Below are 24,878 nucleotides of genomic sequence, written 5' to 3'. Positions count from 1 at the left end.
CTTTTATCCTATTAACGCATTCTGCGCATGCGCGGCGAAATCGACGTACTTCGAAAAATCCCCTGAATTCGCCTCATTTTCGAAAATCCTCTATGGGGTTGATGTTCCATGCAATGCAATCCAAGAATCAGTTGAACATTTATCCTGTACTTGTTCGGTTGGATGATTTTTTAAACAAAAATATTTTCGCGGTTAATTATTACGTGAAAATTAAATCGCACGAAATTAAATTAAAAATTGAAGAAAATTCATCAAAGAAAATTTAATTAATTAAAAATTAAAATTTTCTGACCCGAAACTCGTTCAAACAAAAATTAAATTAACAAAATTAGAGAAAAGTGTAAACAAAAATAAAATTAGTAGTGTCGTCGTCGATATCGGTGACACCGCTACAAATACAATAGTGCTACTACTCTACACGTTCAATCAATTAATTTTGTGTAATTTTCCCTAATTGTCTATTTATGCAAAACTAATAGATTATACACAAACAGCGAGGAAGCGTGTCGACACAATTAACGAACAAAAGTTTCGTATCAATAACAAAGTTTTTGGCGAAAGAGAAAAATTATTATTATCATTATCTAAGCTCGTGATTTGAATTAAAACAAATAAATAAGAGAGAAAAAAAATAGAAAATCTGGAGAAAAATAAATAAATGCGAACAAAGTGAAACTAAAATAAAAAAATAATAAAGTAGCGACGATATTTTTCATTTCATTCAAGTTGATGGTGTGAGAAAATTATTATAAATATTTATAAAACTGTGCAGGCAACTGGATATAAAAAAAAAACTACAAAAAAACTACTAACAAGGATATAAAAGCGAGCAGCAGCAGCAGCAACAACAAGGATTGTGACTGAAACGAAGAAAAAGTATGCAATGTGAATTTTAATGAAGATTTATTTATAAATTATTACTCTCGCTCTCTTTCTCTGTTCATTCAACAACATTCACTTATTCATACAATTATTATTATTATTCAACTAGCGCAGAGTATGAGAGATTCCCCACTTTATATAATTTTTTAACTAATTAACAACATCATCAGCATCGTCTTTAATGTGTGTGTTTGGCGCGCGCGGAAAATGAGAAATATCTAGAAAATTATGAATACATTTTATTTTTTAATGATGTTAATAATGATTATTATTATAATGAATTTGTCGTTGCGGCGTGGAAACTGTATTAGAATGACATGAAAATTTATTTATTTTTCTCGATCGAAAATTTCTGGGAATATGTTTTAATTAACTGCACTGATAAAAAACTTGTTCTCTGTGAAATTGTAGCAAAAAATGTGAAATTAAATATTTTTTTTTTTGCATAGAAATTGAAGCACTTGACTGAAATTTATTTTCAAATGGAAATGAATAGAAATCTCTTAATATTTTAAGTACCTCTCTACCTGTAGAAAATATTAAATGAGAGATAAAAAGGCAACATATAAAGTTAAGAGCATAATATAAAACTTTTTTGAGAAACCACTCAAAATTTACTATAAAGTTTTTTTGCTTAATTAAAGTTTTTTGAAAAAAAAAAAAATTATTTGATACTTTTTAATACAACATTGGAAGGTAATTAGGTTGTTGCTATGTTTATTTGTTGCCATTAATTAAAAGTTTTAGTAATTCGGTCATTTAATATAATTAATTTAATATTTACTTGCTTTTTTGATGTTATCTCTAAAGATTAAAATATTATGGAATTTCGTTGTTGATATTTAATTTATTGCAAATATTCAGGCAAATATTCGGGATTAATTCATCCATGCTCTCTGGACAATATCTTTATTTAATTTAAAGATTTTTGAATGAAAGGATTTTCAAAGAAAATAATAACATTTATTGAAAGATGCAAATATTTGGGCAAATTTCCATGGAAAAAGGATCTTTTTCTTTGATCAAAGTTCATTTATAAATTTATAATGTTCATGCTTTGACAAACCCTTTTGACTGACAAGTTTTGATTCGAGTTTTTGTCTTTTATTTGGAAAGAGGTTTAAAAATTTAGGTGATTTGAGATGTTTTTTTTTAAATTTAAAAAAATATTAATTTAGTTAAAATTAATATTTTTTTAAATCATTATTTTTTAGTAAATATTTTTATTGAAAAATTAATTTATACAATTAAAAGTTTTTTAAAATAAAAAAATATAATTAAAAATATTAAATAAAATAAATAATTTTTATATAAATTAAAAAATAATTTTGATATAATTTTAATTGACAAAAACTTATTTTTTTTAATTTTAAATTAAAAACTATGAAATATTGAATTTAATTATTTTTTTAAATTAAATAAAACTAATTTCTTCCAAGATTTCAAATTAATTAATTTATTATTTTTAATTATATCATTTTTATTTTAAATTGAAAACTATGAAATATTGAATTTAATTATATTTTTTTTAAATTAAAAAAAAAATTATTTGAAAATAAATATTTTTAAGTGTTTATTCCTATTTATATTATTTAATTTATTTTTTTTTATTTTTTAATAAAAATATTCATTAAAAAATATTTATTTCAAAAATTATAAATTTTTCTTAACTCAATAAATTATTAATTTAAAAATTATTTAAAGCATTATTGGATAAAAAAAATTTGATTTAAATCTTTAATATTAAAATCCTTTCTTGGACCTAAAGAAATATATTTTAAATTAATATTTCAACAAATATTTTAAACAACCTAAAAAGGAAAACTTAAAAATTCACGTTAATTTTATTATTAAAAGATACATTTAAAAAGATTCTCTTGTATAAAGGACGACGAAAGCAGACAAAAGAAGGTATACCTCAAATAAACACTTGAACCATTAAAAATTTTCTCCTTTTTTCAACAAAATTACGTTGAAACGATTATTAAAATATTCTAGACAAAATTTAATTTTTTTGGTCCTTTTTGCTTCTGATGCTGCCACGCAAATTTATTCACAGGTACTTGACCTCTACTATTAAAAATTTTCTCTCGAGCCACTTGTGCATGAGAAATATTTTAATATTTTATGAAAATAAAATCAAATTGTGCATAGTGAAGCAGTTCAATATTTATTTTTCGTACATAAATTTATTAAATAGGTCAAATACCCTTTCATTCTTCGTTCATTACTTTCGGGCGCGAGAGTATGAGAAAAAATAAGAAAGACAAGCAGACAGTAAAAAATAAAATAATTTTCGCTAAAAAGTATCCTCCGCTCATTTGTTTTAATTTTTTAATTGCTTTCATGATTTATTTACTTAATTTATGGTATGAGAAAGAATGTGGCAGCGACTCGCAGTAACAGCACCAAGTAATGCCGGTCATAAAAAAGTACTCTTTTGTTCTGCATACAATTTTAGTGACGGCGGCGGCATAAAAAGGTGTTTTTTGAATAAATTTCTGCAAAAAAAATAAATGAAGTAAATTAAAGCACCGAGAATTTAATTTACTTTCGCACTTAATCCACTTTATCATCATGTCAGGAACAATATTGACCAAAAAATTGCAATTTTCGTAAACAAATAAAATTTTCTCCCCTCATGCAAGTTCAAAGTTTGTCGATTCTGCGAATGCTTTAATTAACTTTACCAAATCCAAACTCAATTTATCAATCGACTTTTTGTATCGTCGTGTCGTGTCGTCGTGTCATGAGTGTTCAATTTTGCTCCGTCGTTCATGGAAAAAACCACAAAAAATAAAGAAAAATGATTAAATGAACGTTAAATAATTAAATTATTCATTATCCAATTCTTCTTTCCATCCTTCATAATCATCTATGCGTTCGTCGTTGTCATTGGCGCGGTCTCCCCACGGAGTCATTTACGTTAGACAACTATTCAATAAAGTTAGAAATAATCGAGACGACGATTCCGTCATCAATATTAATCATGATGTGTGGCGTGCGTGCCTCGTTGTTGTTAAATTTAATCGATTTCCGAACAAAGAAGGGCAATTTTTCCATCAAAATCAACAAATTTGAAATTAAAATTAAAGTAATTCGATAATAACAGGTTGCAGGATCACCCCTTGTTACGTATATTTGTTGCGTTTGTTGCATTTCACCCCTCGCATACACACACGAAAAAACGTTTAAATTTACTTGTAAAAATATATCTTTCGATATTGACAACCATAAATTTTAAACGTAAATATTACATTTCACGTGCATGGGAAAATTTTAAATGGAATTTTCATCATTTTTAAATTAGTTTCGTATTGAACGTTGTTGTCGTACGTTCGGTGTAAATGATATTGGTTTTGGTTCGGAAAATGTAATAAATACGAGTTATTTGGAATATTGCGTTTTTTGTTCCGATGGGAATTCGGGATGCATTTTCGACGACATATAATGTAATTATGCAAAAAATTCAGATTTATATTAAATTTTCTGATTAATTTTATCGTGATTGATGGTATTTGGCAAATTTTTCATTTAAAATTAGATTTTTTCGTAATTTAATATTAATTGAAGTTGAAAGAATTTTTTCTATTGAATAACAACTGTATTTTTTCTATTGAAAACTGTAATTTTATATTATAAAATTCAATTAAAAAAATAAAAATAAATAAAATAAAATAGGTAAAAATGTATCAATATTAAAAAATTTAAAATATTTTTTTTTTAATAAAATAAAATTAAATTAATTATTTTTTTTAATTTTTATTTAAATTTAATTTATGGATTAAATAAAAAATTGATTACCTAATTAAAAATTATTTTCACAAAAAAATGTTTTTTTGAATATGATTAATAAATTTAATAAAATAAATAAATTTTTAAAGTCAATAATTTTATGTTAGACAAAATCTGATATTGCATCAAAATTTTTCATAATTTTAATTATAAAAAAAACATTTTATTTTTAATAAATTTCAGAAATTTATTTAAATTTTTTTTCATAACATCTTCAATAAAAAATACAAAAAATGTTTAAAATTTAATTTATTAATTGAAAAAAAAAAAAAATTACTAAAAAATTATTTAATATGATAAAAATAATTTTTACAGAAAAATAATTTTTTGAATTTGATAAATAAATAATTTTATGTTAAAAAATATTCTTTTTTAAATAAAATTAATAATTTTTATTAAATTTGTATTAATATTTTTGAAATATTTTTTTTTCTAGTTAGATTTAAAATTTTTAAATTAAATTTAATTTTAATCAAAAAATTTTTTTTTGTTAAAAGTAATTTTAAAAAAAAATCTGTAGTTCATTAACATAAAACCCATGAAACGGCGTCGTCCTAAATTAACACAAAACGCAAGATGACGATAAAAAATCCTCCTTTTTCATGTGCGTCTCCTAATTTTAACTCTTTTTTTTTGTGTTGTCTATGTCACGTTGGCGTTCTTTGTTGGCTCATTGTGTCATCAGCATCGGAGCGACATGGATTCCATTTTACAGTTATTGTTTAAACCATAGGGGATATTTTACACTGTGTACCTACCAACGAATATAAAATGTGATTCTTGATGATGACAACATTATCTTCCTTGGATGCGCGCTCGCTTGTCACATCGCTGCCGGGGAATTTTTTCCAGCAGCGCGGCAAAGAGAGGAGACATCTGCAAACTGTTAGATTCTAAATATTTTATGTTATGTGTGTGCTTTGACAACCATTCATTTCATTTCTCTCGTGCCTTTTGTGTTTTGTCGTCGCTGGTCGTGTATCTTTTTTTTTTGTTTTATTTTTTTATGTCAGAGTACTTTTTTTTATTTTATTTTATTAGCCACCGTTTGTTTGTTTGTCTCCTTTTTTATTGGATTTCGTCACTCGTCCGCCATCTGATGATGATGATGATGATTGTGACGAAAGTGTCGTGCCACAAAATGTTCGGGAAAGTTTTTTTTTATTGCGAGTTCGCTTTGATTTCATTTCATTAATATTATCGTCATTTTGTTGCTGATGATGAACGATCGTCATCTTCCAGCCCTCTTTTTATTGCAACAAAACATCAAAAAAAGTGAACATGCAAGTTTTATACTTTTTTTTTGTTGACCCGCTGTCGTGCGGTGATGTTGAGCCTAGTCGTAAAAAATGCGTGATTTGTGTTGAGAAGTAGTTCAAGTGATTTTTTTCGACACCGCCGAAACGCCCATCGATAGAGGAAGGCACGTGAAGTGATTGTTTTATGGATAAAGTAAATATTGTTGTGCCTTTTTATTACGAAGAAGGACGCTTTTGTTGCGTGTTACGTGTTAAGAAAGGCAGTCAAGCAGAAAATGACGAAGCACTTTTCAAGGAAAATTGATAAATTAAAGTTTTAACGACCCAAAAATGGCTTGGATAGGTCACTTATGGAACATTTTCCACAGAAAATCTCACAAAAAGGTAATTTTAAAGCGGTTTTCTCTAAAAAAAATCAATTTGGGTCATAAATTGGCCCATTTTATAGCTATTAACGACAAAAAATTGCTTGAAAGCACACAGATTCTCAGAAAATTAATTTATCAATCAATCAACCAGATCAAAGGAAAATTTCCACGAACATCAATTTTGCAGTGAAATTTCATTTAAATCAGAAAAATTTATCGCTTTTTATGTCAATTTACCCGCAGCAACAGCTTTGACCTTTGACCAATTGATTTCTTTTATTTACTGTAAAAAAGTCTCATATTTCACGTTTTTGTTGATGTTCGTTTAATTTATGCGTATATGAAAATGTCCTGTGCCATATGAAAAAAAACAGCTTTAAATAAAATTTATTGCTTTCATCCACTGATTGATTCAGTTCCTGTCCGTTTTTGAATGAATAGCAACAAATATGCATTAAAATGTGAAAAATTTAAGTTTTGCAACCAATGTAAAATTTAAAATTATAGTTCAAGAGCAATTTAAGCAAAAAATTAATTATTTTTTAAAAATAATAAAAAAAAAGTTTTAAAAATTTTTTTTTTTTTATTAATTTTTAATTTATTTTTTTTTAAATTTTTTTTTAAATTTAAAATTTTTTTATTTTTATTTTTTTATTATTTTAAATTAAAATTATTTTTGATTCAATTAATTTTAATTTTATCAAAAAAAAAAATAAAAATAAAAAATAAAAAAATTAATAAAAAATAAAAAAATATAAAAAAAAATAAATAAAAATTATATAAATTATCGAAAATTATTTTTAACTTTTATTTAATTTTCAAAAATTTTAAGAAATCTTTTAAAATTTTTATGTCATTTCAAGAACTTATTTTTTTTAAATAAACTAAAAAAAATATTAAAAATATATATATAAAAAAAAATAAAATAAAAAAATGTATAAAATATCGAAAATAATTTTAATTTTTTTTTTATTTTTGTTTTATTATAATTTTAAAATTATTTTTATCATCAAAAAATTTAAAAAAAATTAACTTGTAAAAATTAATTTCGAACAAGTAATTTTTTTAAAAATTTAAATAAAACTATTAAAATTTCATGAAAATTCTGTAAAATATCGCATTAAATCTTTTAAAAAATTGCAAATTTCACATTTTTCACAATTAACGGACAGCTATATTTTATACGGCATCGCTAATAAATACATCATTCGGAAAAAAACATTTCATGCAAAAAAGGTACAGCAGGAGAAAGAGTATAGAAAATTCTTTTGACACACACAAACACACACATTTTTTCAATTTCATTTCATTTCCTCTTCGGTGGTTGATTGGAATATCGATACCATTGATTGCATGCATTGCGTTTGCCAGATCAAAAGGCAGGCAGGCAGGCAGGCATATATCAACCACATCAGACATTTTTTGTTTTGGCATGCAATCCGTAATGCAACCCATAAATGCACAGAAAAACCACTTCCTTTCATCGCAACATTTTAATAATATATGCAATGCATGCCAAATGAATGCAAGAGGGTCGCATATAAGAAAAGGTGACTCGAGCTGTTAAATTAATCCATTTGAAGCACATCGGTAAATATTGACACATTGAAATGAATATAGAAATTTGTTGTTTGAGCTTAGGTTTTAAATAATAAAAATCGACGTGTGTTCGAGATAACTGGAGAAAAAAATAATACAAATAACCATAAAAATAAATGAAAAATTCAAAAGCATAATATTTGCAATAAATGGCTTTATTTGAACAATACACGTGCTTAGCTCAAGAAATGCACGAGGGGGACGCAATTTTTTTTTTTTTTTGAAAAGGGGATGCAGAAAAGTTACGTCTCTCTCGTTGTGTGCAAAAACAAACAAAAATAAAATAAAATAATAAGAAAGTGTACGAGCGAGGGTCATGGAGTTCATAAAACTTTGCTGCAGTATGCATTTTATCACCTAACACTCGTGTGTGTGTACGTACGTGCGACAAAGATATATTGAGTAGGAAAACACAAACACAAGCATTATTTGCTAGACTTCCGTTGTTTGTGGTACAAAATTTGTCTTTCTTCCCGCACTTTCTTCATCTTTTTCTCTCCAATAATAACATTTTCGGTGTGCGGAGGGAGAAGGCGCAGCAAATGTCACACAATTCGAGTCATTATTTGTCTTGTTAGTCCATTCCGTTCCATTCCACGCGAGAAGAACGAAGAAAATTTTCTTCTTTTTTTTTGACTTTATTTTCATGCGATTACTTGTTTGTTTGGCTGTTTTTCTTGGACATTGGCCAAAATATGCAGAATCTTTGCAGTCAAATGAATTTTCATTTTTGTGTCCTATTTTGGGTGCGGGTAAAAAATCACCTCTTTAGTACATTTGACAGTAATTGATTTTCAAGTGAGTGAAGGAAAAGTCGAATTATGAACTAAAACTTTATTTTTTTTTTGTTTTTTTTTATGCAGACATTTTCTCCCATCAAGAGTAAATAATGATCTCTAAACATTTCTGACAGACACTCAATTTGTTCACTTTAGACGTTTTTTTGTTCGTTGCACGAAAATCAATATTGTTCGTAGTAATAATAAAATAATAAAAAAAAATAATTTTCGAAAAAAAAACAGAAAGTTGAAAGCTTTGTGTATTTTTAAGAGATAGCTCGACTGCCACACAGCGAAATAAAACATTAATCATTTATCACAAATGCTGCTACTTCGTTCGTTCAGTTGTCGTGTTATTAATAAAGTAATATCCTTTTCATTTGTGCGCGCAGTTCAGAGCACAGCTGGCACACAAAACAGAAGGTAAAAAGTTTATTAAAGGGATTTCCGCTTGTTTGTACGATTATTTATCATCATCAGCATCGAGAAAGCACGCAGAGTTGCGTTGAATGGCGCTTCACGACGAGTTATGAATGAATTTTTGTCGCAATTTTGGATGTGAAAATGGCTTTTGAGTCACGAGAGAATTGAAAATTGTGTTAAATGAGGGTTTTGATGCTTTTAGATGGCGTTAATGACAGCCTTTAATTTAAAACTCTTGAGAGTTTTTTGATTTTCAATCAATTTTTGGATAAAAAATCAATTTAAAAAAAAATATATAAAAAAAAATAATTATTAATAAATTTTTTTTTTCAAAATATTTTAAATAAATAAATAAATTTTTCAAATAATTTTAAAATTAATAAATAAAAAATTAAATAATTAATTAAAATTAAATTTAAATAAATTAAATTTAAATATTTTTTTTATTATTTTAATAAATTAAAAAATATTTAAAAAAAAGAAATCAATTTTGTGGTAAATTTTTTGTTCGAATATAACCACAATTTGTCACTTTCACGCGCAATAAAATTCCTGTAAAAATAAAATTTTATTTATTGATCAAAGGAAAATTCCGCGAAATAATATTAAAATATTTTCGAATAAATTAATGTCTCATTAAAAATTTGTTATATTTTTAACGTTAATTAACAATCAGCAGGTATAATATTTTATTTATTATCATTATTTACGATGATGATACAAAAGAACGCCCACATGTAAAGCCTTAATAATAATATAAATGTCTGACATTTTTTGCACAAAAACAATAACAATAATTTTCGAATAATTAAATAGCTGAAAATGAGAACAAATTTTAATTTTTTTTTCAATTTTCACCCTAAATCGCCAAAATTTTAAATAATTCGAATGAAAAAATTTTTTAGTTGCTTTGGGTTACAAAATATTTAGGTCTGTAGGTGTCGCCTGAAGTATATAGATGATGTTTAAAATTGGAAAATATTTACATTTTATTCCATAGTTACATAAAAAATCTTGTTTTCAACAGATTCCAGACTAATTTCGTCTAAAAATATAAATTTAACATCAAAACATCATTAAAATTACTTATTAAATTTTTTTACGTCGCAACATTATTGTCTGAAAGTCATATTTTTCTTCAAATTTTTTTTTATATTTTGAAAGAAAGGAGTGACACAAAAAAATATGATAATAATAATGATGAATCATGACCTTGTCAGCTTTCTATTTTTTTTCTCATTTTTTTTGTCAAGCTCGACAGACGAGAGAAAAATTTTGATCGTCGAGCAAAATAAAATAAAATAAACTTTTTGACCGATATAAATTCTTTTTAGTCGTCATTATGCTAGATTTTTTTTTTTTTTTTCTTGGTATTGTGTTGTTGTCGTTGCTTTCCGAGGAAAAAGGATCGTTAAAATTTCATAACTTTTGTTGGCATCCTCGTTATTTACTTGTTCGATGATTTGTTCCGTTATGCCCCAGAGTGAAATTTTTTTTGTATCGGAATATTGACAAAATTGAGATTTTTTTTCTTTCTGGCAATAAGTGGGAGCGACTGCAAATTCAGTTACATATTTATTTGTATTGTTTAAATTGATCAAATAAAATACAAATCAAACTCAATTCATCTTGACTTCAATTTTTTCTTGTTTTCTTTTATCTTCTGTTTTGATTTTTTCTTCTTTTCTCGATTTTTCTTGTATTTTTTTTTCTTGCAAAGAAAATTTTCAGAAGAAAAACGAAGAATAAAGTTGATTTGATTTATTCGTGTGCTGAACCTTTTCAATGGAATATTTGTTGGGAAAGTTGTTTAGCGTGTCGTTTCATAACAAAAATAATAAAAAAATACTTCTTGAATACATTGATGATTTCCCCTGATAATTCCTTCGTTATTCGTTGCCATGATTGCACCTTTTTTTTTTGGCGTGTCGTAGTCTTGACCTATTAGCGAGCGATAAATTGCTCGATCTTCGTTTATTAAATTTTAATCAGAGCGGAATTATTCTCACGGGAACTCTTTGATTAAGTGGACCCAGATCATTACATCGCGCGCACGAAAAAGGTAAACGGCAATCAATTAATCGTGGTTGCTCAACATTTAACATGCCATCGCACCTTTCGTGTCAAATTAATACTTACGCTTGATTAACTATTCGAGGAGAGTCTGCCCATTCGTGTGTTTGTATTTATTTCGAAAAATCAACAGCGGGTTATGTGTTTTAAATTAAACCACTCGTTTGCTCTTTATTGTTTATTGCATGACATTTGAGTCTCGCTTTATTTCAATTTTCGACCACATTAAAAATAAAATATTTATAAACGTAACCAAAAATTAATTAAATTGCAGAGTCAAATGAGAAGCAATTTGTATAAATAAACATGGGGCATTTACATTTTTTTTTGCACTGTTTTTTATCAATCAACAGTAAATTCAAATTAAATGAAAAAAAAAAGATTTTTTTGTGTAACATGAATTTTTCAATGACATACATTTTAAATAGGTGAATAAAAAAATAAGGTAAAAAAATCAAATACCATGAAATAAAAAATAATAAAAAAGGATGTGCAAAAAAATTATTGATGAAATGGATTTTTTATTATTCAAAATAATCAAAAAGACACATAAAACCTACCTGAAGCCTTAAATTAAAATTCGTTATTCAAGAGCTTCTAAAAAATAAATATGAAAAAATAATTGAATAATTGAGGTAACTTGAAAAGCTTCAAAATAAAATAAAATATTAAATAAAAAAAATTAAAAATATAAATAATATAAATTTAAATAAAATAAATATAAAATGAACTAATAAAAATATTTATTAATTTTTAAAATTATTTAAATAAAAAATAATTAATTAAAATAAATATTTAATTAAAAATATAATAAAAAAATAATAAAATTTGATTTAAAGAAGCTTTAAAAAAAAAAAATAGTAAATGAAAGTTAATTTAACAAACCTCAAAAGAAACAAAATTTTACTAAAGCTGTCTTAATAAATATTTATTTTATTTTTTAAAATTTTAAAATTAAAAAATAAAATGAAAACACATTATTTCAAAGATTTTTTTTCTTAAAAATCTTTTAAAATTAATTTAGTAGAATTTTTTTTAATAACATTTTAAAACCAAAAATTCAACAAAATTAATTTTAAAATATTTTTAAGGAAAAAAATCCTCAAATAAAAAATGTTTTTCATGATTTAAAAAAAAATTATAAAAATAAATATTTAATAATAAAAAATAAAAAAACCACTTTTGCCATCCTTTTCTGAGAACAAAAATTGATTAAAAACTGCAAAAAACCAACTTTCATACCCAACTTATTTTTCAACCACTGTTCATGGTTATAACAAAATAAAAAAAAACGAAAATTGCAATAAAATAAGTAAATAAACATGAAACATAAATTGTGACAGTTCATTTTATTCAAAAACCACCCGCATGTATTCGATGGTTTTGTAACCAAAAGCTAATGAATTGGCTGTAATTACCGAAAATATAAACATTTCCAACAACAATCAATAGCTTTCTGTCTCTTTTTCTCTTTTCTCTGCTTCTCTCTCCGACAACAACTTAATTGTTTTTTTGCTGCTTCCTTTTGCCCGTTACTCGCCGCATTGATTGTCAGCAATTTAATCGGAAAATCTATCAACGAAAAAAAAAAAATAAGTAATCGATAAATAATAATGTTAAAACCGTTCGACGGAATTCAAGAGTGAACGAGAGATTGAAGAGGAAACAAGCAATATAATGAACATCACTTTATTTTTATTATTATTCACATGTAATGTGATGGGTTAATCCTTTGTCAACAATGTGTACGACGCTAACTTTTTTCCGTCCTTTTTTTTCGCCATGTGCCTCGCTCTCTCCCACATTTTTAGCTTGTCAGTGGTAAATTGATCCCTTTTCATTATTTTATTCGGTAATTTTTTCGTGTTTTTGTTGTTTAGCCATTGACCGCTTTGGGAAATTTGAAGCTGCTTTATTTGTTTTTCATGTTGTTGTTTGCTCGTTCGTTGCGGTTAATGCCATTAATTTACCTGAAAATGATAATTAATGGAAGGGAAAAAAGCGGATTATAATGAACTGATCTGAGAGAGAGAACAGCTTATCGGTTGATTTGATGGATTTTGTCTAATGGATTGTCATTTGCGAGTTATTTGCAGGGAGAATTTTTGACGATGACAAAAAGAAATCAAAACTTGAGAAAGTTTTTTTTTCTTTTTCGATAAATTGCTTTCGTTTCTAATGGAAAATCACAAATAATATGTCGTTAGAGTTAATTGGAATCAGTTAAGGAAGTATTGCTTTCGTTATAGTCGTCGTCGTCGTTATCCTTGTCATTTTGTTCTATTACACGGGAAAAAAAGATACGGCAAAGTTTTTTAATTACTCTAAACGATTTGTCTCAACTTTATTGGATTTTATTCAATTTTAAGGAACATTGCTACGAACAGACGCAAAAATTGACAATTAAAGTTTATTTTTTTTGCGCGTTTTGAAGAAAAAATGGGAAAATGACATGAGGAGTATGAAATTGTAAATTGAGGAGTAATAAATTGTAAAGTAACGAGAGTTTTAGAATGAGGAGTATTGAAATGTAAAAATTATACTGCAATACATAACTGAGGAGTACAAAAAGGTACGAATTTTTTTCTGGATCAAAGAATTTTCGAATCTGAAGAGTTTTATTTTTAAGTAAACTTTTTGAGATTTCATACAAAATTTGCTCCTAATTCAGAAGAAAAAAAGAAATTATGAAGCTGCGATGAGGATAAAAAAGAAAATATTTATTATTGATATGGGGATTATATTCAAATTATGAGGAGTAAAAAATTGAAAAGCTCAAAATTTTTGTTGATTAAAAAAAAATTGAAATTTTCTATTAAGATTTTGAATCCAAAAGAGAGGAGTATAAAATTGATTAAAAATATAAAGTATGAGGAGTAAAATATGAGGAGTATAAAAATTAGCATTTTTTTTTATTTTTATTAAAATTGTCTCCAAAATATGAGGAGTAATAAATTGAAGGAGTATAAAAATGAAAAAATAAAATCATAATGAGGAGTACAAAAATGTACAAAATTTGTATTTTAATGCAAATACTCTAAATATCTAAGAGGAGTATGAAATTGTGAATATTAAAGTACTTTTAAAAAATTTATAAAAATTTTAAATCTAAACATTAAATAAAAATTTATAAGTAAAAAAAAATAAAAAGTGAGGAGTATAAAATTGTTAAAAATATAAAGAGCATGAGGAGTAAAAAATGAGAACATTTTTAATTGCAACGAAAATCATCTCCAAACTATAAGGAGTACTAAAATGTGAAGTAAAATGCGCTCAAAAACAATTTGCGAGAAAAACAATTTATCTTTAAAATAAAACACTTCTCGGAAAATCAATTGAATTGCAATCACTTTTCCAGCCTTGTCATTTCAAAAAACATTACTATTGCACTCAACATCAAAAGCAATGCCCGACTATTTTCCATTCGAAACAGCTTTCGAGATGTTGTTGACTGAAGTGTAAACAAATTCGATTAAATGAGAGGTGTCGCTTGTTTGACGACCACTCCGATAAAATTAACTCGCATATTGAGTGTGACTTATTGATTGCACGTTTTATTAGTCGTCTCGTTTCTCAAAATAGAATTTATTTTTATCGTTATGACATTTTCAAGCAGGAAAATCGATCGTTTTCGTCTCCTTGGCGGATTACAATTTTTCTTATCAGCAAACCCAAATGTCGCACACGTGTCGTTAACCTCCCTAAAACTTCACCTGCAACCGCAAGATGCAATAAAAGAGTGCGATAAGAAAAATCACAGAGGAATTGAAAAAAAAGTCATAAGTCATCACGAACGGAACTCGAATCAATTTTCTTCTTTGCAATCAATATATTTAGCATAACTTACAATTTTTCACATCAACAACACACACACACACAGACAAAGATCTTCATATAAATTTTATATTTACACATCATTTTCTTTCATCACCAATCACCCATTCAATGTTATCTTATTTTCATTTCATGTTCAGTTCGCTCTTTACAACGATCTCGTTTTGGGTAAACAGCGTGTTCTTGTTTCATATTTCTACAATTTTCTGAATAATATATGTGAGTGTGTGTGATATTTTTGTGGGAGTTGTTCTCGTGTTCAATGTATGATAAGAAACGAAAGCAAAGGAAAAGCAGAGAAGGAGTAAAGATCGTAAGTAATAATAATTTTCAGAAAAAGAAAAAAAACCGGAGCAAAAAGCAATTCATGTAAAATGTTGTGAACGTCTCGAACGAAGAAGGAGTGAAGTTGCCGAGTTTATTTAGATTGTAAATTGAAAGAAAATATGACGAGAAATGCCATGTATGAAAAAATTGATTTTAAGATATGATTTTTTGATGTTATGATGACTGACTTACTGACTGACATGACACATGAATAGAAAATTAACTTCGCATGTGTGTGTGTGTGTTTTTTGTTGTGCGAGGTTGTGATAAAATAAAATTAAAAGTTTATTATTGATGTCAATCACTTTCGGAATTGAATTTATGAAAGAGAGGATTACGGGCGTTAAGATGATTTTGATGAAGTAAACATGGGTTTTAAAGAGAAAATGTGTTTTTGTAATTAAAGTCATGTTTTTGTTAATGATTTAAGGATTTATTATTTTATTTGTCGATATTTTTTTTAAATTAATTTTTTTTGTTTTAAAAGAATTTTTTGCAATTTAAAAATGATCATAAATAATTGATTTAAAATTTTTAGTTAAGTCACGTGGTTAAAATTTCCAAAATGTGAGCTGGGATAAATTTTAAAAATAATGCGCTTGATTTGAAATAATTTTAAAGGATAGAAGATTCAAAATGTGCATTGGGACAAAAATTTGGAATGCCCATTGGGATAATAATGTGAAATTTAACCTGGGCTAAGTCACGTGGTTTAAAATTTGTTATTTTTTTGACGTTGGGTTGTGAGGTGTATGGAATTGTGAAAGGGTCATGAGGAGTTCGAAAATGTGAAATGAGGAGCTCGAAAATGTGAAATGAGGAGTTCGAAAATGTGAAATGAGGAGTTCGAAAATGTGAAATGAGGAGTTCGAAAATGTGAAATGAGGAGTTCTCTATTTTTTTACTTTATTAAAATTTCGAAAAATCATGAAAAATTCTTTGAAAAATATTTTACTGTTAAAAGACTTTAAAATTTTGACTTTTTATAGAATTTTTGTCTCGCCGCTCGTTAAATTCTTAATCATTTCCTTTAATCGACCGCTTTTTGACTAACCAACTTCCTTTTTTTAAATCCCTTTCACTCACAACGACACAATTAACGTCCTCTAATCAAAGCACAAAATAAATCAAAAGAAAGCCGTGCTTCGCGCTAAAAAGGGGACCCACCGAAAAAAGATATACAACGAAAAAAAAACAAGTGTTTGACACGTCGTTTTTCTTTTGTTCCTTTTTCGCCTGTTTTTGTCCTCTTTTCTTTCGCCCCGTTGATGCTATCACGAACAAATCTCGACATAAACACAGCGAAAAAAACAGACAAAAAATAAATGGGTGACTAAAAAAGGGCTTAAAGAGATTGATAACTTTAATGAGGCTTTTATACAGACAACGCGCTGTGCCACGTGACATTCTGCAGGGCAGACAGGTATACTACATTCGTTAAATGCTAAATCTCTGCTACACTCGAGTACCTCACAAATAATACGTGAGATTGGCGTGCGATATACGACGCGCGCGAGAGAGCAAAAAAGTAGAAAATGATTGATGTAATTTCTTTTTTGTGTGTTTTTGCTCGTTGTAACATGATAATAATAAAGAGGAGACAGACGCTGTTGCTGTGCACCTCGTTTTTCTGCTCATTTCAGTTCAAAAAAAAAATATTTTTGTCATTATAAAAAAGTATATCGTTTTACCAATTTACAATAATTGCTTTTCTGTTGCTTTGCGCGCGTCGCAAAAAGACATTTTTCATTTTTTATTCATTCCGGTGTGTGTGTCATTTAGTGCGACAAAGTTGAGTGGCAAGGGGGAAAAAAGGAAAAATTTTTTGTTTGTCTCGTTTAGTTCGCGCGCGATAATTTGCTGGGTCATTCAATAATTTTATGGATGAATTCGATTGAAAGACGATAAATAGAATGGAGGAGGCGGAAAATGAGGGTAAAAGTAAGAAAGATGACAATCGTGCCCGTTAAAATATTCAAAGGAATTTTAATGATGATTGAGTTTCATAAAATTTTCCGATCGCGCGATAATGACGACGAACGATAATTATCTCGAAATTTATTTTATGCTGCGAAAAGATTGTCAAAAGCATGTCAAGGTGAACGTTAAATGACTTTCGCTGTCTAGTTAGTTGAGAAAAAGTTATTGAGCAATAAATAATGTTGGGAGAGAGAGGAATATAGAAATTTGTTGTCAGAGAAAATATTTTTTCGTGTTATAATTTAAAATTACGTTATTTTGCCCAGTACAAATTTTTGAAATTTTTCCCGAAGAAAATTTATTGATTTAAATTTTGGGCCTAATGCAAATTTTGGCATTGCTTCATATTTTGAAATTTGCCCCAATGAAATTTCATGTTTATTAAATTTTCAACCCAATACACATTTTTATATTACAACCCAATACAAATTTTAAAGGTTGACCCAGTGTATATTTTGAAATTTCACGCTATGAATTTTATTTTAATTTCCAGCCCAATTCACATTTTTAATTAAATTTAATTAAAATTTGATAAAAAAAAATTTAGACCCAGTGCACATTTTTGAATTTTTAGCCCAATTAACATTTTTAAAATCCGTTCCATTTGACTTTCATTAAAATTGAAAATTTTTGACCCGCTGAATATGTTAAAATTTGCATTTTCAATATTCAACCCAATGCACAATTTTAAGTTTCGCCCCAATCCACATTTTAAATTTTCACCCCTATGCATATTTTCAAAATTTTTGTTTATTTTTTAGGAATTTTAAGTACATTCATCCATCAGACAGACCCAAGTCTAATTTTTTTCTTCGAAATACGATGAAAACAGGTTCGAAGGTTAACATTCTACCAAGAAAAAGTTTTTCTAAAAAAAATATAATAATAATGATTGATAAAATATTGATGATGCTGCATCAGTTTACGAGTAAAATTGACACATTTTGTCTCCTTTCCTCCCTCGTTCTTGCTCTTCATCTTCACTTTATTGCATTTTTCACCAATAAAAGTTTATATTTCATAATTTTGCCTTCAGGCAGTCGTCGACAAATGGACTCATCTGTGCTTTAATGACGACATACAAAAAAAAATGTCGAACAAAAGACGTTGGCGTTGTCTGCCGAGCAAAATCTCATAAGCTTATTATTATTATTGTTCCGTCTCTTATCTTCATTTTTTCTCTCGCATGTTTAAATCTTGCTTATTCTCGTATTACGAGACGATAAGCTTCATTTTCCATCCATCAGTGAACATGAACATCTCACGCTAAAATTGTCTTTTTATTAGGTACGAACACTTTTTCCCGTTTATTAATTGTGAAATCTCGCAGCCACGCATTTCTACCTACGTTACATTCAAAATAATTGAGCACACATTCGAGACTTTCACATAGCGAACGATAAGCAAGCGAAACACGGGAGAAAGAGTTCACAAGGGCAATATTTTCACCGATTACTTTTTCAGAATAATAATAATAACACAGCGGCAGCAGCGCAACCTGAGCATGTAACACTGAAATTTATTCCGTCTGTCGTCGTCACATGGAAATTTTTTGTACATGATGAGAAAAAAAGAAAAGCAAAATAAAAAAGATTCAACAAAAATTAGCATATGAAAGAGAAAGTTGCTCTCTAAATGTATAATTTGATGATGGGAAAATGATTTTTCCGGATTTACCTGAATAACAAATGTAAATACTTTGAGAGTGTATCTCTGTTTCGTTTTTTTTTTCATTTTTTTCTTTGCGTAAACGATTGCCATCTGCCTTTATTTGAGAGATTTTTGAAACGATTCGAACGAGAGAAAGAGAGATTTATAAATATTTTTTGGGATTATTTTGTTGTTCTTGTCTTTTATGTGATTTGAAGGTTTGATGATTGGCTTTGATGCATATTTTTAGCTTTTTGTGAAGAGCTTTGATTTGTTTGAAATCTGTTATGCAAACGAAAAATAACGAGCTCAAAGGATATTTTTATATCTCTTGGTCTTTTATACTAAGAAAAATGGTCATTGATGAAAGAAACGGATTGAATTTTGTATTGTCTGGGAGATGATTTATTGAATTAGAAATATTTGCGTAAAGATTTTTTTTTATCAGAAAATCTAAATTTATCATTAAATTTGATAAAAATTGAAAATTTTATGAATAAAAAATTCGGGTTACAATATTTTTTCTTGAATTTAAAAAAAAAATATATATTTTTTTAATATTAAAAAAATAATAATAATTTTCAGATTTTTTAAAAATTTGTATAAAAAGCGAAAAAGTGTTAGTTTTTAAACATTTTCAAAAGAATTATAATTAATTAATCTTTTTATTTAGTCAATTTTAGTCAATGAAGTTTGATTAAAAAATTCATTCAATACGGATAAAAAATTTTAAATTAATAAATATTTTTAATATTAATATTTTAATACAAATTAATATTAATTTTTTTAAAAATATTTTAAAGAGAATTAAATATTTTTCAGAAAATTTGAATATTTTTTTTTCACTTTTTTTTACAAATTTGGATAAAAAAATTAATTTTTAAATATAAATGTGTAAGAAAAATTTGGAATTTTGCACAAAGTTTATCAAAAATTATCTTCAAATTGAAAACTGATCTAAATCTTCATAATTTCTTTAAAAAAAACTTTTCACTAAAGACAGAAAACTCTTTAAAACTGACCGTTATCCTTCACTTTTTCTCTTCTAGTTGCATTTTTTTCTACTCAATTTTTATTTTGTCCTTCACTTCTGACAACATTATCTACACAAACGACGACGAAGGCGTTTGTCTTATAAATTCTGCAACAAACACATGTCATACATACATTTTGTTGCCTCTCTCTATTACCAACTTTCAACATTCCCACACACACACTCTTCAGACAAGCAAAAATTGAATTTCCGATTCTAAAAATGTTGAAATTCAATTTAAGTTTTTTTTCTGCTCTTCCTTGAGAGTTATAGAAGTGGCTCTTTGACACACAAATAAACATGTGTCGTGTATGTCGTCCGAGAACATTGAGTTTTCTGTCGCATGTTATTTTTTTTTCTGCGTAAATTGATGGTAAACATGGACTTTATCGTCTTTTGTATTTGGTCCTTTAATGTTCATATCGCGCTCAGAGACATATTTTCCCAAAAAAAAAAAAAAAAAAAAAAAACGAGTTTCAGAGCTTATTATATTGAAAACGTGCGGAGGAAATTGTATCGAAATTGAATGAAAACGACGATGACGACGACAAAAAATTGTTTTGTTGCTGCAAAATTCGAAAAACATGTTAAATATGTCGTTTTTTGTGCTTTGCCGGTAAATTACCGTACAAATTTTTTTTCTCTATATTTTCTTTTTTTTTTTTGGTTAAGGATCATCACACAATAGAACCGAACTGGAAATTGAAATAAATTTCAAATACGGGACAAAAGAGCAGAAAAAAACGATTAGTTTCAATTTGTCACCGCAACAAAATGAATTTTCAGTCAGTCATGTTTCGTACTTTTTTTTCTCGTCTTCCTTATCTTATACGTTTGTGCGAATTTTATATTTTGAGTGAAAACCCACAGAGTGAGCAAACAAAAAGTCAGCAGCACACAGCATATCAACTAATTTCCGTCTTGTTGCCAAATTGGCAAATTGTGTATTGATGAGAAAATGTTGAAAAGTGTCATGATAAATGATACAATTTGGGTTATTGGCTGTTTATTTGCACCGTAGTGCCGTAGATGTGATGAGAAAATAACGATTTCTTCATCATTTTGTCGTGCGACGATAGACAAGATGAGAAACGAAGGAATTTGTTCCGAAAAAAAAAATCATCTTTCAATTGCAATTTGTGTCTGTGTGGAGCAAAATACAACTAGAAAAGTATTCCTTTGGCAACGTTCTGCTCCAATTCTCTTCTTTTGCGTATTTTGCGTTCCCGAGAATTTACTGAGAAAAAAAAATTCACATTCACTCAAATCTTGCGTCGCTGGGAGGATGGAAATTTACTTGAGGAAATTCTTTATTGCTTTTTTGTTCGTTTTCTTCTTCTTCCTCCTATGAGTTGTGTATTTTTTTTTGTTATTTACATTCGACACACAAACTCCAAATTTCATTACATCATACAAACGAACAAGGAATGAAGAAGGAACTTAACTCGAGTTTGAGTAACATATTTCCGTCTCACATTATTTACTCAAAGTCTCAACTCAAACGTAGAATCGCAATTTTTTATCATCATCATCAGCAGCAAGACAAGACAAGTGAAGCCATATAAGACAAGAAGAGATAACTCACATTCGTCGCATTTTACAACTTATTTCCGGAAAGTTTTTTTTTGTTTTATTTTTTTCTTTTTTGCTATAAGGCTAATGTCCTTAAAGGCATTTTTTTGTTTAATTTAACTTGTTCGTAAATTGAAGAATTTTTTTCAGATTTTAATTGTGAAACGAAGGTAAAGGAAGACAAAAAAATGTGAGTAACGGCGTGTTAAAAAGAAGATAAAATTTGGTCTGTTCTATTCTTACGATTTTTTTAGCTTACGGATTGAAAAGGAGTGATATTAACACCTTAAGGAGAAAATTTAGAATTCTCATTTTAGAAAAGAGTTTAATTAAAAATTATAAATGACCGAGGATTTAACAATTTTTGAAAAACCCGCAGGGATGGTTGTTGAACCAGTAAAAAGAAACGGTATAAATGAAATCTTGGACAAAAATAAACATGAAAAAATAGTGAAGTTCATATCTAAAAAACAATTAAAAGAAGACGACGAAACAATAGAAAAAATAAGTATCAGCAACGTTTTCTTTGAAAATGATATCGAACTACCCCGCACAGTCATATTATGTGAAAATGAGTTCACTGTTAAATGGACGACGTCCCTCATTTTTAATGAACTTGGTCTGCCAAATGTTTACGCGAGAAGAGACATATACAAAATGTGTAAGATTACGTTTCATGCTAAAAATTCAAGTGAAAATTATACAGAACAAGAGATAAAGCGAATCATTAAATTAAAAAATAAAAACATACAATTTAAATTTATAAAAGTTCTAAATAATAAAACGAAAAACAATTGTGGAAAGAGGTAACAAAATCAAATTTGATCTTAATTCTGTCACAGTGAGCGTGAAAAACAAAAATAAATCCAAAGAGGAAGAAAAGGTAAAAATCAACCCCTTTTCAATCCGTAGAGTATCGTACGTGTGTAGTGTACGTATCTGTATCTATACAAAATAAGCGCGAAAAAATGATGATATATGAGTTTCAGTCCGTGGCTCGCGAAACGTGCATACAAAGTAAAAAACGGAAAAAAATAATTTTCATGAGTACTTTTTGTGTGGATTTTCTGCAGTAAGCAGCCACTTCTTTTTTTTTAACTCCAGGTGCTCGCATTTTTTATTACTTTCATTATTATTATTCTGACACCTATTTTTTTGCATAACGTATGAAATTTCACTCGTTCTGGCAATTAAAATGCTACCTCGGGCAATTACGACGCGCACATCAGCTAATTGAAAATAAACGAACTCATTCAGGAGAAAAACAAAAAAAAAAGTGTTTTTGCAACCTTGATCTTGCTCGTCCTTTTTTGTTCGGGCGGAAAAGCGTGTGCGACGTTAATTTGATTAAAAAAAAACTCGAGTCTCGTGAATGAAGCCCATGGGCACTTGATTGATGACAGGTCAACACAAATAACACACACAAAACAAACTGGACATTTTATTAATATTGACACATTACTGAAAAAAAACACAACAAAATAAACAATCAATGAGAGGATCTCTTGATGTGCGATGACGATAAGAAGACATTAGATTAGATTAGATCAAGGAGGGATAAGAAAATAAAATAAAAGACAACAAAAAAATAAATAAGTAATGAAATTTCGGGTCGTTCAACGTGTGTTTATTTTATTTGGTGCGGTGTCTATCATTTTTTTGTGTATCGATTTTGTCATCATTTCGGTGACAGTTGATGACAAAATGTTTACTTTTTGAAGGATACTCGCACTTGACACGTTGAAGGATGGTCAAGAGACGAAAGGGAGATAATTATTTCGAGGAAAATCAATGCAAAATACGTGCAAAATAGGTTATATGAGACATTTTGTGAACTGTCAGTTTGAAAATAATGACCGTTAAATTGGGACAAGGGCAGATTTTGACCAATTTATGTCAAAAAAGTGATCAAATCAAGATTTTATGTCTAAAATATAAAATTTAAAAAATTATTTTTGAAGAAATTATGTGAAAAATAAATTTCTTAAATGTTTGTGACATTTTAAAAGATTTCATTAATGAAAATTCAAAAAACTTAAGTGTCGACAAATTTAAAAATTTTATTATTTTTATTGAAATTTGAGCATCTGTCAATTCAAAATTTTGACCGTTAATTTTTTTTTTCGAAATATTTTTTTTTCTCAAATTTTTAAAATTAAAATTTTTAAATTTTAGCATAAAAATAATTAAAATTCACTTTTCATCCCACAAGTCACGAGGATATCAAGTATCACAAACAATCAAGTCTTCACTTCACATCCAGAACGTGCTCCATTTATGCTTCTCTTTCAAACGTTTAAACTAAAAAACAAATAAAATTGAAAAAAAGACTCACACAAAATTTTAAATTACTCCACTCGGCAAATGATGCTAACTTATTCTAATAATGTCTTCATGATGCGTTGTTCAACAGCAAAAAAAAAGTAAAATACTTCAAACGTCTCTTCATCTGCATTCTTTGTTCGTCCTCGTCGTCATCATCAAGCTTCGTGGTTATGTTGTGGGTGTGTAGAGTGAGACAAAAAGGAATTAAATAATATAAAAGTAAAACAAAAGAAAAAAAATTTAGAATACGAAACTCATGCCTAATAATAAAATAAAGCGAAGAAGACCGAGGAGGCTATCATCAGAAAAATGTGAATAGCAATCAAAATGGAATAATAATAAAGAAACTGGCATCTGAGGAATATACAAATAGTAGTCGGTATTCAAAAATGAAAAGGAACAGGACATCATTCGGATTATTTATTCAAATTTATTCCGAATTTTTGTGTGTGTTCCTTTGACTTTTTGTGCCGCGCGCCATCCGTATTTAAAACTCAATTGTTTTGTTTGAATTTTCTTCCTTGTTTTTCTTTCATTTTTTCTGTGTCATTCGATCTCGTGCGAAAAGACGACGACAACGACGAAAAAAAAATAAATATTGAATTAAGCGTAATCCTTCATAAACTCCCCGCACTTTAAAACTCCTTTCACGTCGCAAGGCATCGCGACAACTAGCGAGCGTTATGCTAAGCCGAAATGGGCTTTATGATAATTTTATGCAAACATTAAAGCGACCATTATTCTAAATTGAAGGATCTTAGATCCAAGATTAATGGCAGTGCGAGAGGATCAACAAGATAGACGACGACAAAGAAAAAGAAAAAAAGCGTCGACAAGCCACAGACGAACGAAGCAGAAAAAGAAGAAGAATTATTTTACAATTTTTTTCCACATTTTTTTTCTATTATTTGACATTTTTCACATTAAAGAACGTAATCCAGTGTAGTCGACACTTTGTTGACATCGGGAGTGAAGTTGG

At 27.7% G+C, this 24,878-nt stretch overlaps 1 protein-coding gene across 1 annotated transcript in view; it reads left to right on the top strand.

Moving 5' to 3' along the window:
* The first annotated feature begins 351 nt into the window (after positions 1-351).
* The window catches only part of LOC134838379 (neural cell adhesion molecule 2-like), an 85,220-nt gene continuing 60,693 nt past the window's right edge, over positions 352-24,878 (top strand). The window contains exon 1 of the mRNA XM_063853896.1: positions 352-876. The gene's annotated coding sequence lies outside the window, so the exon portion shown is untranslated. The remainder of the gene's footprint in view (positions 877-24,878) is intronic.

This window comes from Culicoides brevitarsis, chromosome 1 (genome assembly GCF_036172545.1).
Source record: "Culicoides brevitarsis isolate CSIRO-B50_1 chromosome 1, AGI_CSIRO_Cbre_v1, whole genome shotgun sequence".
In the NCBI taxonomy this organism is placed as follows: Eukaryota; Metazoa; Arthropoda; class Insecta; order Diptera; family Ceratopogonidae; genus Culicoides; species Culicoides brevitarsis.
The sequence above is the reverse complement of the archived record's forward strand: the minus strand, read 5'-3'. Positions and strand labels throughout refer to the sequence as shown.